General features: G+C 42.6%; 1 protein-coding gene across 5 annotated transcripts in view; it reads right to left on the reverse strand.

Annotated features, from left to right (window-relative positions):
- Positions 1–15,339, reverse strand: part of ptpn4a (protein tyrosine phosphatase non-receptor type 4a) — a 168,806-nt gene extending 153,467 nt beyond the window's left edge. For all 5 annotated transcript variants that reach the window (XM_055638753.1, XM_055638752.1, XM_055638754.1 and 2 more), the window contains exon 1: positions 15,249–15,339. The gene's annotated coding sequence lies outside the window, so the exon portion shown is untranslated. The remainder of the gene's footprint in view (positions 1–15,248) is intronic.
- Between the last annotated feature and the right edge of the window lie 1,821 nt (positions 15,340–17,160).

Consider the following 17,160-nt stretch of genomic DNA (forward strand, 5'->3'; position numbering starts at 1 on the left):
TATAAATATGCAGAGATATAGATCATGTGCAGGTCGGAAGATTAGTTTAATTTGGCATCATGTCCAGCAAAGACATGATGCCAAATTAATGGTCCTGTTCCAGTGTTGGAATGCTCTGTGCGTGGCATTAAATGTACTCAATACAGTACCAAGCCGTATCATGCACATATTTTTGTTTTGGCCAAAAGCATATTAGTCAATAAAAGATTGAATTATAAAGTCCAAGTACAATTTCTGTAACATTACAATTTCAAATTCCAGGTACTAAGTGATTAGAAATATGCAGGTAAAACATCGCCAACTCAATGCAGGTATTGCTGACTATTAAACATGCCAATACAAAAATCAAATGAAGATTGATAATAAATGTAGATGCAGCCAATGATATTCACATCATAGGAACATCGTAAAAAGTCATTTTACGCAAAAGGTAAAATGCGAAAGAAACAAATGCTAGTTGGAGCCATAAAAATATCATATTTTGCTATATATAGGCTATTCCATGAACCCAATTCTGTTCTAATTTGACTTGAAATGTCTCATTTCCAAAGATGCTGCTGAACCTTTGTTTCCAAAGATGCTGCTGAACCATATATTTGTTTGGCACGGACTTGTAGGGCCGAGATGGCCTGTTTCCGTGCTGTAATTGTTATATGGTTATATGGTTAACCTGATCATCATTTCCAGCAATTTTCAACTTTACGCCAGATTTCTAGCTTCTAGTTATTTTTTATCACAATAATCCATGCTCATTTCGAAGATAATAGATACAAATCTCTCACTTGTACAACAAATTTGACACTTGAGACCTCCTTTGGAAATTTCTTACAATCACCCAAATTCAGATTTACTTAAACAACCAGGAACTGTTTGAACTTTAATTGATAGCTAATTAACCTTCAATTCATCAGAGAACGACATTTTGTAAAGCTGCCTTGACATTAACAATCTGTTATTTTTCATAAATCAAGCCCCGAAGGAAAGCCTGTTAGATTCTCAGATTGTGTTAGGGTACAGAAATTGAATCCAGTGAAAATATTTGGCTTGACCAGTTTAAATATTTTAAATTTTTTTTAAGCTGCAAATTACACCAGCGCAGCTTAGTGACAAAAGAATCAAAGGGGAGCTGATGGTGTGTGATAATGAGGTAGCATAAATTAAGGGAGAGGAACCTGTGAGATTGTACTGCTGGGGGCATGATTGGATCTGGTGGGTCAATCTTTTGGATGGAATCAGTATAAGGTTGGAAGGCCACCATTATGCATTTGTCCTTTTTGCAGGAAACATGATAAACAAATAATGACTACATAACCGCTAGTTCACACTTTCTTCCAACTCCCACATGACCCCACCAGTCCCTTCTTCCCCCTCTCCTCGCTTTTTTGCATTTCTCAAGAAAGGGGTCATTGCTCACTTTTACTCTCTGACCTGCTCTTTCATTCAACACCCATCACTCTTGTCTTATGACACTCTCCATGCAGCCAGAAGTGCAACCTCTGTGCATTCACCTCTTGCCTTCCAACTGTCCAAGGATTCAAACAACTGCTCCAAGTGAACTAGCAGTTCACTTGCACTTGTTCCAATCTAGTCTTGGGCTTTCTACATTCACAACATGGTCTCCCCAACATTTGAGAAAGTAAATCCAGATTGGGTGATTGCTTTGCAGACACTTGCACTCATTCCAGAAGGGGTGATCCTAATTTTCCTGTTGCATGCCACCTTATTTCTCAATCCCCCTCCTTTTCCAATCTTTGTGTAGCCTTGTCCATTGACATTGCAAAGATCCAACAGTCTGCAGCCCAGCGGCTTGAACATTGACTTCTCCAATTTCCAGTAGCCCTTGCTGTCTCCTCCCCTTCTCAGCTCTCCCTCAGCCCTCTGGCTCTTCCTTTCTTCTCCCCCCCCCCCCCACCCCACCCTGCATCAGTCTGAGCAAGGTTCTTTCCAATCAAAATTAGTAGAAATAACTGAAATGGACAACTGCAAGAAATCTACCAACCTTATACTGATTCCATGCTCAAAAATGAAGTAGAATTACAGCCAGAGCACAATAGATTCCCGTATTAAACTACATTATGGTAAAATATTTATCTCAGATCAAGAATGGTCTTAATAGACTGAATGTAGAAAAGAATGTTTTCTCTTGCGGCGGAATTGAGAAGTGAGAGGCTCTTAAATAAATCAGTCACCCCTTTACGGCAGATGAGGCTAATCTTATTTTTCCAGAAGGCAATGCACCTTTGTAATTCTTCCAAGGGTTGAATGGAAAGCTTTGCACATCTTTGAGGGTGAGATAGATACTCGATAAAGGTGAAAGAATACCAGAGTTGCGGGAAGTTGAATTTGAGGTTACAATTGGATTAATCATGATCTTATAATTTGGCGTAACAGACTCGAGAAACTGAATCACTTCCTTCTGCTCCTAATCTATGATCTTGTGAAATGAATTATCTTGCTTTCAAAGTCTGGTGCTGACCATGCAAACATGACCTGCACAAAGGAGCATACCAAGTGTGCTTTGGACCTAAATGCCAGGGATGACCGACTGGAAGTGGGCATTAATATTTTTGTTTATCCTTCCAGCAAATGTGGAGAATCTTACAAAGATAGCACTGGATATCCTTTTGATATCCTTTTATTACTTGAGATGCCTGCTGTTGGTTTAGGTAACCCAGATTACATCCATGTGGTGCTAAAATACAACTCATCTGAAGTCTGGTATCCGTGACTGTGGAATGTAGTCAATACAGGTAGAACAGTTTCCCATGCGCCCTAATTATGTATGTATTTATTTATTTATTTGATTCTTTATTTCGAATAGAATAAAAGAATAAAAAGCAAGTGTGAAACAGCATACAAAAAACAAAAAAAACTAAACAATATTTATAAAGTGTCATAAACAATATTTATAAATAAATGAAATTGTATGTGACTGAAAAGGAGCAGGAAGAAGCCAAAGCTTATTAATTCCCATCCCTTATTCAACTGCTTAAAATTATCTTATACAAATTTAAACTTCAATATTAACTTCACTCCTACAGGTACATATGGAGGAGAGGTGAAATGTTGTGTGAGAAAGATTGAGAAAAACATTGGGGTAATAATATGGCCTTATTTGACATAGATCTAGAGTTCTGAGAAAACAATATTTTCAGTAGCTCCAGACTTGGAAACACAAGACAGCAAATATTGGAATTTTGAGTGAAAAAACAACCTGCAGATCAGGAAGAGCAGATCAGGTAGCATCTGTGGAGGGAAATGGATGGACAACATTTCAGGCTGAGGCTCTCCTTTGGGTTGTTGGAGTGGAGGGGCAATAGCTGGTGGAAAGGTGAGGGGAAGGGATGGGGCAAGAGCTGGAAAGTGATAGGTGAATTGAGGTAAGGAAGGTTGATTGGCAAGTGAGTCAGGTGGGGAAGAAAAGGGTAGCAATAGTATTCAGGGCTAGAGGTTACATGAAGAAGTCAAAAGGGTACAAATTGTGTAAAATAAAGTTAACATCACATAACATAAGACAGCCAGTCTGAAGTAGGGCCTCAGCCCGAAACGTCACCAGTTCCTTTTACCCAGAGGTGCTGCCTGTCCTGCTGAATTACTCCAGCATTTTGTGTCTTTCTTCAGCTAACATCACACGCTCTTGTGCTATTACCATTGGAGAGATGGTAAAGCAGCCCAGGAATTATTACTTCTGGAATCAAGAACAGCTCTTTTCCATCAACCAGCAGGCTCTTGAACCACCCTTAACAACGCTAACCACCAGCCAACCACAGTGGTGAATCACAATGGACTTTGCACTATTATGACTTTTCTTCCTACTTTGATTTTTCACAATGATCTAGTTTATCTCGAATAACTGATAATTTATTCTATATTTATTTCTTGTTGCATATAATGTGCCAGCATAGCTGTAGTAAGAAAGAATTTCATTGTTCCAGTCATATTCAGTGCACATGACAAATAATCACTTTTGACTCTTATCATTTCTGGGAAAAGGAGTTGATGACAGGAACCTTTGACAGACTTGTGGCAATCTTCAAGAAATGTGTTGACGAGCTGCAGAATCTAGTAACAGCTGTCAGCAACAAGGAGAGTCATCACAAGAGCTCTTTTCCATCGCCTCTTCTCTTGGAAAAGTTAGTCTATGAATCGTAAAGGTGCAATGCACATCTGACATCAACATCAAAGGAAATGGAGGAATCACAGATGTAACCTATTTTGATTTCACAGAAGCCTTTAACTCAATAAGGCAGCTTTTGGAATATTCTTTTCAAATATACCTGGGCAAAAAAATAAACTAACTTAAACCCTGTCGCATGTTGTACAAGGCATGATCTTAACTGATGAGCCCACAGAAGAGCCAATATCAGAGGGCAAACACGGCTTTACCAATACTTTTCTTAAATCTTTCTCACAACAGTGAATATCAACCCTTTGAATATCCTGTTACAGTTGAGCTAATTTACAGAACAGGTGGAAAACAGCTCAAACTGTATCATATCTATTCCAATCTCAAGATAACGCCAATCCTAATCACTGCATGACAAGGCCAAGGATCTGCAAATCACCTCTCTCTAGAAAAAATGGGCATTAATTATGAAATTCACCACTACTTTGTGAACCAGCACAGCCTTTGCCCAGCTGAGATGTGTTTGATGACCAATATTGTAATGTTCCTGGTCTATCAGACAGCAGTAACCCCCACCTTCCTGTATACTTTTGAGACAAATGCATAAATCCCAGAGCACCAGAGCGGTAACACCATGTTGCTTTGAACATCTTCCAAATTAATTGACTGAATAAGTAAACCAAAAATCAGCATCCTCTCTCAGGATAAGATCTCCAGTATTGAAGTTTTGAATACAATCAGCAAGTTACTACAGGTAGGCCACATAGTTTGCATGCCTGACACAAGACTTCCAAAGCAGACACTTTACTTCAAGCTCTGAACTGCTTGAGATCATCAGCAAGTACGATGAATGAAGGATGGTCATAAGTAGAGCCAGGGTTTTGCCACGCGCCTTTTCATGCTTTTTGATCTCTCCAGGATAATGCCTTTTTTGATAATTTCACCGAGATAATGCCTTTTTCACGATCAAGTGCCTAAATCAGCCTTTTTTTTGCCGTTTGGCTAAAATGTCATGCTATTTTCACTAGTTGTACCATGATTACCGACTATGATTTAGTTGCATTTGCACTTGTACTGACTACATTTTGGCACAAGGTTTGGGGTGAGGAGAAATACAAGCAGGATTTACAGCATTTAAGCAGCGTCTGCATGAGCAAGTGTTTAAATCCCTGCAGCATTGTGGACCATGGACCCAGTGTTGAGGGATAGGATTAAGGAAGGGTGCCCGCAGGTCAGTATTAAACAGTTAGGCTTAATAGTCCGTGGGCCAGAGGGGCCTACCGTACATCCCCCCCCCCCTATGATCCTACTGCTTGGGTGTCATTTTGTTCATTGGTATCTCTTCTGTCGGAAAAATGATGTTCCCAAGAAACAAACTCATTTGGACTATGTTTTTTTAACCCTTATTTCAATACATGTCAAAATTGTGTTTTTTCATACTTTGTCCTCTCTCTTGGGGGGTTCCTGAATTTGGTACTTGCAATTGAGTCTGTTTCTTAGTAAAGATACATAAAAAATCCACTAAATTAGGACCATATCATCTTCAACTATGAGAATCACCAAGCTCTGCCAGAGGTTTCACAAATTTGTTATGCTGTTGCATCAGTTTGATTGGCTTGACTTTGCCGATTCAATTGAAGACACTTGAGTCACAGCCTGAGAACGCATGCAGTCCAAGTAATGCAGAGCAGTATTCTGAGGAGGACTGCTTTGCAAAATGGGTGACATCTATTAGCCTTTGCCTGTTGTCTATAACTGTGTCAAAGAACACTGTGGTGTCTTGAATGCTGTTTGCATAGTGAAGCAATATGAAAAATATATCGCTGTCTGGGCTTTTGACTTGTACGTGGTCATATCCTGCTCTTTGCCATAGTTGCAAGTCTGTTTCTTCTTGGTTTGACTTCAGGGATTGAATCTCAGACTGCAGAGTCTCTTTCCCATTCTGAGAAGTAAGAAGTATGGCCTCTCCTTCCTTAATGAAGATCACCTTCCTTCCATGTAGCTTCTTTGTTCTCATCATTGGTCAAGAACTGCTTCCAATCTCTTGGTTTTTTGGTCTTTACTCCTTTGATTATTCTCTTCTCGGCACACCGAGAAAGTGTGCCCTTCTTGTTGAAGTTCGAACCCATTCTCTGATTCTCCAAGATGCCAGAGAGCCCAACACCACTATCAGCACCTCGAGATTTGCCATGCTTCATGATCATCTCCTCAATCATTTTGTCAATAGCGCATCAGTTTCCTGGTATGAACGACCTGGCGACACTGATGGCACCCACTTACGAGGAAAGCCAGGGCACCGGGATGTGATTCTTCGATGTTTGCCAAGCACACAGCAAGTCAGATAGTGGGAATAATTGTGACCACCAAAAGTGAAAAAGAGATCGGGCAAAAGAAACAGTCAGTGCAAGTACAACGGAAAGTTGTTCTCTTTCACAGACCTAATCAATGAGAGAGCAATCCACACAGAATCAATGTACGACAACTAAAATTGTGTAGTCTTTCCGAGAGATCCTTTCGAACATCAGCTTTTAAGCTGTCATACGACTCCATCAATGTGTTGAGATCTGCATGGGCCATGACTTCAGCAAGTGCCTGCTTTGTTGGTGTTCGGATTAGCTCTTGAAAGATGCCCTTTGATTCCTCTTGTATACTGGACAGCACTGCATCTTTTCTAGACAGGAATTCATCAAGAATGAGCCTCTCCAAGCAATCCACCATCGTCTTGTGGCAGTGCAGACGTCTGTCGTAGTTCTTTCCTGTCATAACACCTTTCATAGAACCAGTAGTCCCGATTCCATGAGGACATCCTGAAGTCTGGATCTTTCTATTTTCTTTCCAAGCATTTTGAAGTATGCACAAATGACATGGATTGTGCCAACCAACACAATGTGTTCTTGTACTTTACAGGATGACTCCACACGAGAGGATATGCCTTCATGACGGCACCCAAGTCGAATGTTGTAATTACATATTCTTGGCTAACCTCATGACTTACTTCTTCAGAAGCTCGTAAACACTCTTGAACTGTACTAAATTCCGTGATGGGATGATTGATCACAGGATAGTAGTCAATTGTGGCCACATTTGAAGGCGCCCCACCTGTTGCTGAGACAAATCCAGCCCAAGCTGGAAGCTTTTGACCTTTCTCACTACTCGCTTTCCAGGAAAGCATCCATGCCGGATCTTTTCTTGTACATTGTTTGAATGCTTCATCCCCATCATCACGCTTCCAGTGCTGCACATGAAAATCTGGATTTGCTTTCCGGTTGACATAGGATGATGGAAGAGGGCCACAAGAACAAGGGCAAAGTGTGAAAAAACACAATAGATTGAAATAGGGAGTTAAAAAACACAGTCCAAATGAGTTTTTTTCTTGGGAACATTGATTTTCTGACAGAAGAGATATCAATGTTGTTGTTACAGCGGCGCAGCACTGGTGTCACCGCGGAGCGGGCGATGCCTATCCGGGTCGCCGTTTGGAGCTCCGGAGCGTTGAGCCGCAGCTCCAACATCGTGGAGCTCTGGTGCGGAGAGCTTCCAACGCGGGAAGCGCTGACCTTCATTGCGCAGTCCTGGGGCAGCAGTCTCCACCTAGCGTGGCCTGCGGACTTTGGAAGCTGCAGACTCCGGTAGGAGGGGGCCGACTTTGTGTCCACGCCGCTGAGGACGTCCCGCAGCACCGACGTCGGACTTACAACACCCCAGCGAGCGGTCCTGAATATCGGGCCGCCCGTAGCGGCAACTGCGGAGGGCACGGGGAGGCCCTGACCACGGGGAACAATGGAGGAAGAGACTGACTTTGGTGCCTTCCCACAGTGGGAAACTTTGATTCTGCTGTGTGTGGATGTTTTATGTCAAACCCTATAGTGTGTTGTGTCCCTTATTTTTATTGTATGGCTGTATGGGAATTTCATTTCACTGTGCCATCTGGCACATGTGATGAATAAATCTATCTTGTATCTTGCAATGAACAAAATGACACCCAAGAAGTAGGATCATAGGGGGGGGGGTGCACGGTAGGCCCCTCTGGCCCACGGACTATAATGGTCTGTAGCCATTCTGCATATTTCTATGACTCTAATAGGCCACAGTGGAATGCAACTTTGCAAACCCTATTTCTTTTGTTACATTTGTTGCATTTGATATTGTTAGCTCAAGTGAAGGAGTATTCTATTTTGTGACATCATCACAATACCACTAAAGAAAATTTGATACATTAATCCACTCTCCGTATGAAGATCCTGTTTCTCAATTTGAGACTATTTCTCCTCTTGCAGATGCTATCTGAACAAATGTTTTTAAGCATTTTTCAGATTTCATTCAGTGGCTTTTTACGTCACTAATTGACAGAGAAAACGAAAACAATTGGGGCAATTTAAGTGAAATAAATTTGCAGTTCCAAATGCAGATCTTGATCTATAACATCCAAATAGTGTAAATTCATTGAATTTGCAAACAGACTGCCTGCCACCACACGTTACTCAAATCATTCTTTGCCCAACCATTGGCAGCTGAGCCTTCATTTGTCTATGATCCATGCTTTGAAATTCCCTCTTAATCAACCCTCTTCTCCTTTAAGACCTCCCATAAATGCACTGCTGATCAGCCTTCTTAACAATATGTTTACCCAGCATTAATTTACAAATATGATTACATATGAAATTTCTTCAGAGAAATGCATACAAATACAAAAAGCAATTCTCAAACAAGATGTTTTTTCCTTTTTAATATATAAAATGTAGTTGTTATTCATTTCAGTGCTTTTGCAAAGACACCACTCAGAATGTTTTCTAGTTTTACCCACCCTGTAGGCCAAATTGGTTTGAGGCCCTGATGAATAAAGGCTTCATGATAAAACATTTTTTCAAGTGATTTCCATGATTCTTTTCCTTATGCAATAAATTGCAGCAATGTTACAAACATTATGTTAAGACCACCATCAGAACGGTCTCATTATAGATGTTTTTTGCTACTGATCGATCCTCCTTTTCCCTCTACCCAATTCCTAATGGTCACATCTATATCTAGTTGAGGTATACTACATCAGTAAAGTACAACACAAAATATAAGAAACAGTCACTTAACTTGAATGAACCCTGTTTCCCAACAATCATAAATTTAATTTAGTTCTCAATAAGTTAACCTTCTGTTAGATCCTACTCATTTTAAACTTCCGCCATCCACAAGAAACATCCAACTGGGCCAAGTTTACTTTTTATTTAGACAATTCTCGCAACAAAATATCCTGGTAAATGTAGTTTAATAATATAGCACATACGTTTTCCCAGAATTAATCTCTCTGGTAATCCTGTAACATTTATCCACTCAAAACTGATAACTATATTTCCTGAACCAGACACATCACAAATTCCCACAAACTGGAATTTCTAAAAGGTTCAAGGTACAAGTTGATGTGCATGTTGCTGGCAATGTCCATTCCAAATGCCATTGGGAAGCTGATTGTGCGCAATCTTCCTGACCCCTTGCAAACTTTCGAGTAAACCTACTCCCATGTTTCACAATGCCCTCCTTAATGTTTGGGACAAAGATCCATCATTTATTTTTTTGCCTCTGTACTCCACAATTTGAGATTTGTAATAGAAAAAAAAAATCACATGTGGTTAAAGTGCACATTGTCAGATTTTAATAAAGGCCATCTTCATACATTTTGGTTTCATCATGTTGAAATTACAACAGTGTTTATACATAGTCCCCCCGTTTCAGGGAACCATAATATTTGGGACACAGCAGAGTCATGTAAATGAAAGCAGTCATGTTTAGTATTTTGTTGCATATCCTTTGCATGCTGGGTGTTTTCTCTGGTGATGCTCTGCCAGGTTTGTATTGCAGCCATCTTTAGCTTACCCTTTTTAGGGGGCTGGTCCCCTTCAGTTTTCTCTTCAGCATATAAAAGGCATGCTCAATTGGGTTCAGATCAGGTGATTGACTTGGCCACTCAAGAATTGACCATTTTTTAGCTTTGACAAACTCCGTTGTTGCTTTAGCAGTATGTTTGGGATCATTGTCTTGCTGTAGAATGAACAGCCGGCCAATAAGTTTTGAAGCATTTGTTTGAACTTGAGCAGATAGGATGTGTCTATACACTACAGAATTCATTATGCTACTACCATCAGCAGTTGTATCATCAATGAAGATAAGTGAGCCAGTACTTTCAGCAGCCATACATGCCCAGGCCGTAACACCCCCACCATCGTGTTTCACAAATGAGGTGGTATGCTTTGGATCTTGGGCAGTTCCTTCTCTGCTTCATACTTTGCTCTTGCCATCACTCTGATACAAGTTAATTTTTGTCTCATCTGTCCACAAGACCTTTTCCCAGAACTGCGGTTGCTCTTTTAAGTACTACTTGGCAAATGGTAACCCAGCTATCCTATTTTTGCAGCTAACCAGTGGTTTGCATCTTGCAGTGTAGCCTCTGTATTTCTGTTCATGAAGTCTTCTGCGGACAGTGGTCATTGACAAATCCACACCCGATTCCTGAAGAGTGTTTCTGATTTGTCAGATAGGTGTTTGAGGATTTTTCTTTATTATAGAGAGAATTCTTCTGTCATCAGCTGTGGAGGTCTTCCTTGGTCTGCAGTCCCTTTGCAATTAGTAAAGTGCTCTCTTTCTTCTTAATGATGTTCCAAACAGTTGATTTTGGTAAGCCTATGGTTTGGCTGATGTTTCTAACAGTTTTATTCCTGTTTCTTAGTCTCATAATGGCTTCTTTAACTTTCATTAGCACAACCTTGGTCCTCATGTTGATAAACAGCAATAAAAGTTTCCATAGGTGATGGAAAGACTGGAGGAAAGACTAGGTACTTAGAACTCTCTTATACCTGCATTAAGGAGGCAATTCAACATACCCGAGCAATTACAAATGCCTGTGAAGCCATGTGTCCCAAACATGATTTTTGGGACACATGCGGTACTGATTGTGGATGATCAGCCATGATCACATTGAATGGCGGTGCTGGCGCAAAGGGCCAAATGGCCTACTCCTGCACCTATTGTCTATTATGGTGCCCTGAAATAAGGAGACTATGTATCAACACAGCTGTAATTTCCACATGGTGAAACCCAAAAGTATAAAAATACCCTTTAATAAAATCTGACAATGTGCACTTTAACCACATGTGATTTTTTTTCTATTACAAATCTCAAATCGTGGAGTACAGAGGCAAATAAATAAATAAATGCGCCTTTGTCCCAAACATTATGGAGGGCACCATATTCAGTTATGGGATTTAAATAAGAGGAAAATAATATGTATGAATGTTGTACACAGTCACACTGCAGACTCAGAACAATTAATACTTTGGATGGTGGATTAGATTCCAATTAAGAAGGCTGCTTTGCCCTGGATGGGGATGAGTTAAATGAGATAAAATGAGATAAATAAAGTTGTATTGTATCATAGTTTCTGAAGCATTGTTGGACTTTCATTTATCCAAGCATGTGGAGGATACTCTATCAAATTTGTATCTTACACGCAACAGCAAGCAGTTTAGGAAAAGTTAAGTCATTCACTGCAGAATATCAAGGCTTTGAACTGCTCTTGTACCAAAGTACCCATATGGCTCATCCAGTTTCATTCCTGGTCAATATTAACAGAAGAGTGCTGATGGTGGGGACACTGGTAATACCACTGAATGCTCGAGGGAGATAGCTTGCTCTACCGTAGAAAATGCTGCCTACCATTTCATTGGCATGATTGTCACCTCATTTATGAGGCCATGCTGAACGTTGCACTGGCAAATTCTCGTAAATAGACCTATTACACTGCTCCAGAACACTCATTGATATTTTGGTAAGGGACACACTCCAATGCAAACATGGTATTGGCATTTCCCTTAAAATCTGCTTTAAGAAACAATTAAGTTAAAATAATTCAACAAAAAAATCCAAAGGACCAGTTACTACAATTAAATATTGATAGAAACCTGACAAATAACAAGACCTAACATTTCAGTATCCTCCACCCCCTCCCCCACAACAAACCCTGACCTCCACTATGACAACACGTCATGTCTGCTCACTAGAACAAGTGAATGTACAAAGGGGTTTGATAATCACAAACAAGATCAAGTTAGTTTCCTCTTTTAAGCAGTTCAAGTTTGTTAATAAGTTTAGTGGGATTATGGTTTCAGCTGTGCTTACATTTATGCCCAACTTGAAATTATTAAAATCATGTTACTACAATTACCATTGCCATATTATCTAAAAATATGTAAATGATCATAGTTCAACACCGAAGGAAGTCCTAAGCTTTAAAACATGCTCAAGATACTGTAAAATCTGATCAGAATGGCATTGCAAAATTTCTTGCATGGAAACATTGTAATGGTTTTCTTACTATATTGCTCACATTGTTTTCCTGAATCTCATCGGTTAAATAAGCCTTCCCGAATTCTTTCCAAAACATTTAAACTTCTCAAACCACTGACAGCAAGACAAGCATAAAAATAAGCAGAGCAATTTTCTGATTTAATTTTGTCTTTTCGGAACATATCATAAAGCAAGAAGGTTAGGGCAGTGAATCACAAGCAAGGTCGCCTTCTGCTGTCCCTGGACATTTCCATAAAGTTATTTGAACACCCTATCCTATTGATGCCTCATTCATAGACTCTTTCTCCAGCTAACACTACATGAGTGCAAGGTCATCCCACTGAACATTGAGATCCGAGTTATCATTGTTGTATCCTGTCATAAACTATGCTGCAGGTACTGACCCCATCCACCATTGGTTGAACCAAAATAAATGTCACAGACATATCTACCTTCATAAGGACATGGATTCCCATCAACTACTGCAACCCTTATTCTTTTATTACTTGTTGATGTGACATATCAATGTTATTCCTGGCTGCCACCGTTTTCCTATCTGCCTATTGAGGTAAATTAAAACTCTGCGCCCCACATCCTGTATATAGGAATGCCCACTGTACCATTCACTCTTCTCCCTTGTACTTGCTGAGCCTCAGGCTGCAAATGAATTAATGTTTGAATTTTTTTTTTCCAATCATCCTTGGTTTTAATACCTCAATGGTCTCTTTCACGAGACCCAAATCTATAACTCGACAATCTTTTAACTCTTAGACTTCTACGTATTACAATTCTAGCTCTTTGAGTATTTAATCACACTGATTGCAATACCTTCATTGCCATTGCCTGCAAATGCGGAATTTTCTCCTAAAATGTATCCATATTGACGCGCAGACAAGTAGAACCCAAATCTCTCAGCAATACATTTTTCCTGACCAATTAATTCTCAATAATTAGGGGAGAGGCATGAAAGATAAGCAAAATGAAATCATTGGTCTCCAAATAAAACATTTTATTGGAGATGTACCTAATAAAATCTAAAATGCCTGCCCATATTTAGTGTAGGAAACAAAAAGATCAGATAGCATGTGGTCCAAATAGAGGTTAAAGCCATCAACAACTGTGTGAAAAAAAAAAAAAATCAAACCTACTCTTGTATCTACAAATGCACACGTTCCCAAAAACTTCAATATGCCAGTTTTCCGTTGCCAAAGTCTGCTCTTATCCATTTCCTCAAAATATAACAACCACCCGCATGTCTTGCATAGATTTCTGCTCTCAGAACTTCCACAAAAATAAAAAAATCATAACCTGTCAAATACCTCTATCCTTCATCTGCAATATTGTGTTTTGATTTCTTCCTTTTTCATTCCTACCCAGTCGTCTCACTGTTTCATTCAGGAAAGCAGCGTTTCATTCATACAATTTCAAATATCCCCGTTCCATTCCCACAACAGTCAGTCGGCCTTGCAGTCCCAAGAAAATCCTTGTCGCTATTTAATGATAAACCATTTCTGGTTTGCCTGTCTCCTACCTCTGGCTCTTAATGCAGACGTGTTTCTGATTTTACTATGAATACACACATGCTAGTTCACAAATTTGCAGTTCCCATCTTCAGTATTTCTCCATTGCAATATTTATATTTCTATGACAAACAAACTAGCTGAATCCCTTGCAGCAATTCCCTCGTATTACCTTATTCCTCCCCCCATGATTCAGGTGCAGCTCCATGACTGTACTTGCATTTTCTGCCAGGACCTCCCACTCTCATTCATACATTTGAAATCATTTCCTTCCTGTTAATCTATCAGAATTAATGCAACCCAATCCTCCATAAAATTACACTTACTGTATGTTTAAAATCCAGAATGTGCTTTCTTGCCTTGGTTTTTACTGCAGTTTTATTGCTGTTGGCATAGCTATTGTATTGCTTAATCTTTCATTCACTCCAGAAATGCTGTACAATTTGTACATTAGTGATCCACTGCACTCAATCACATCACTACTCTGTTGCTGACCTCGCTTAAAATTATCTCCGACAATCCTTTATCTAACAGTCAATGTTACTATACGACACCCATTCATATCGACACAGCTGTAACAGTGCATTACAGGTTTTATACCATATTGCAGGTCTTTTCCGACTGCACCACCCCCTCACACGTTTACTGGCAGCAAAATGTCACTCAGATGCATATTTACATTTTTCCTCCTCACAAATTCCACATCACACATTGGGGGAAAAAAACACAATTTGACATGAGATTCCTCCCACACCATCACTCCTCCAAAGAATAATTTCCCATGCTTTCCTCCATTGCACCATTATTCATGCTGTGAATAGTATCAACATGATCTCATTCACTGATTTCGTATTCAAGTCTTTAGCTCTCCCAGAACTTGCAACACTGCAGCACATATAAAAAAAACTATGCACATTCCGAACGCGCACGGATTTCAAAGCCATTATTTCTGCACGATTAACCCTTGCTCTTTGCAGTGCCAAGAAGAAACATAAGACTTTCTCGCAGCAAATACACGCCAGCCAGTGATGTTTGGTCTTGGACGCGTGCTGCTGGCTGTGGGAGAAGCCTGGCACTGCCAAGCTCCAAGGCATACAGTTGCACCGGTCTTAAGGTTGCTCTGTTGCCTTCAGCCATGGCGAGAAGCCCGGTGCAAGGAGTGACACATCTCTCCCCTCCACCACCACCACCCCCCCCCCCCCCCCCCCCCCCCCATCCCGCCGCCGGGATCGGCCAAGCGGACAAACACCCATCCCCTCCCCTCAGGATACCTGTTCTGATTCACTCTCCGTCCGTTCTTCCACCTCCTCTTCACTCTCACATCATGGCTCCCCCGTTAGTTGGCAAGGGTGGGGGGGGGGGGGGGGGGGGGGGGGGGTGGGGGAGGGGAGGGAGGGGGGAGCGGGCTGAGGGAGGGGAGCAGGAGGAAGGGGGGGACACTGCCGCTTCGCAAACGGGGGCTGGCTCCGTTTTATTTTTTCTCTGTCTCTCTTGTCTCTGTGTGCGTGTGTGTTTCACACCCCACCCGCCCCCCACCTCTCCCACTTGGATGCCAACTCGCAGCCGCGGCTCCGCGGCCTAAACGCTGCCGTCGCCGCTCTCCGCCCGCGAGCCCCGCCGCCTAGGGCGCCTGCGCGCCGCCCCCCAATCAGCGAGTAGGGGGCTGGAGCCGACACGTGACCAAAGTGAAGAGAGGGCGGTGCCTTGGTCCGACACGTGACCCCAGTGAGGAGAGGGCGGTGCCTTGGTCCGACACGTGACCCCCCTGCGACGATGGGGGCGGTGCCTGAATCCGACACGTGACCCCCCTGCGACGATGGGGGCGGTGCCTGAATCCGACACGTGACCCCAGTGAGGAGAAGGCGGTGCCTTGGTCCGACACGTGACCCCCCCTGCGACGATGGGGGCGGTGCCTGAATCCGACACGTGACCCCAGTGAGGAGAGGGCGGTGCCTTGGTCCGACACGTGACCCCAGCGACGGGAGGGCGGTGTTGGAGCCGCCACGTGACCCCAGCGAGAAGGAGGAAGGCGGGGCTGACGTCCGGCACGTGACCATTATGGCATATGGGACGGGGCTTGAATGCGATCACGTGATCCTAATGCTGGTAGGCGGGGCCTGAATGGCACTGCGCGATTCCTATGGTTAGGGGCGGGCGAAATAAAGTAACACCACGTGATACCTCTGGCATAGGGGCGGCGCGGGGCTTGAGTGTGAGCACGTGACCCCTGAGAGGAGGGGGCGGGACCTCGGTCGCACACGTCACTTGTGCCAAGAGACTGGGCGGGGTTCGAGTAATAAATACCATGTGATGCTCATGGCAAGAGGCGGGGCGCTGCTTGTGCGCGAGCACGTGATCGTTATGGCAACACCACGTGATCCTTTTGGAGATGGGCGGGGCCTGAATATCACCACGTGGTCCTTGTGTTAAGGGGCGGGGTCAGAGTAACACCACGTGATCCTTTTGGTCGGGCACGTCACTGAATGTGCCAAGTGGTCCTGGGTTAAGGGGTTCGGTCAGAGTAATACCACGTGGTCCTGCTCATGGGGGCGGGTCAGAGTAACACCACGTGGTCCTTGTTAAGGGGCGGGGTCAGAGTAACACCACGTGGTCCTTCTGGAGATGGGCGCGGGTCAGAGTAACACCACGTGGTCCTTGTGTTAAGGGGCGGGGTCAGAGTAACACCACGTGGTCCTTGTGTTAAGGGGCGGGGTCAGAGTAACACCACGTGGTCCTTGTGCTAAGGGGCGGGGCCAGAGTAACACCACGTGGTCCTTGTGTTAAGGGGCGGGGTCAGAGTAATACCACGTGGTCCTTGTGTTAAGGGGCGGGGTCAGAGTAACACCACGTGGTCCTTGTGTTAAGGGGCGGGGCCAGAGTAACACCACGTGAATGACAGGTTGGGCAGGGTGGGGCTTGAGTGCGAGCACGTGACCCCACTGATGGGCGGGGCCTGGCTCACACCTCGTGACTCTTATGGACACGTGATCCTGATGTGTGGGAAGGAGCTGCAGATGCTGGTTGACACCAAGGATAGACACAAAATAGGAACCTGAGGGGTAACCTCTCCACACAAAAGGTGGTGGATGTACGGAACGAGCTGCTGGAGGACGTAGTTGAGGCAGGGACTATTTGCAACGTTTAAGAAACATTTAGATAGACACAAAATGCTGGAGTGTCAAA

Source organism: Leucoraja erinacea, chromosome 7 (genome assembly GCF_028641065.1).
Source record: "Leucoraja erinacea ecotype New England chromosome 7, Leri_hhj_1, whole genome shotgun sequence".
NCBI lineage: Eukaryota > Metazoa > Chordata > Chondrichthyes > Rajiformes > Rajidae > Leucoraja > Leucoraja erinaceus.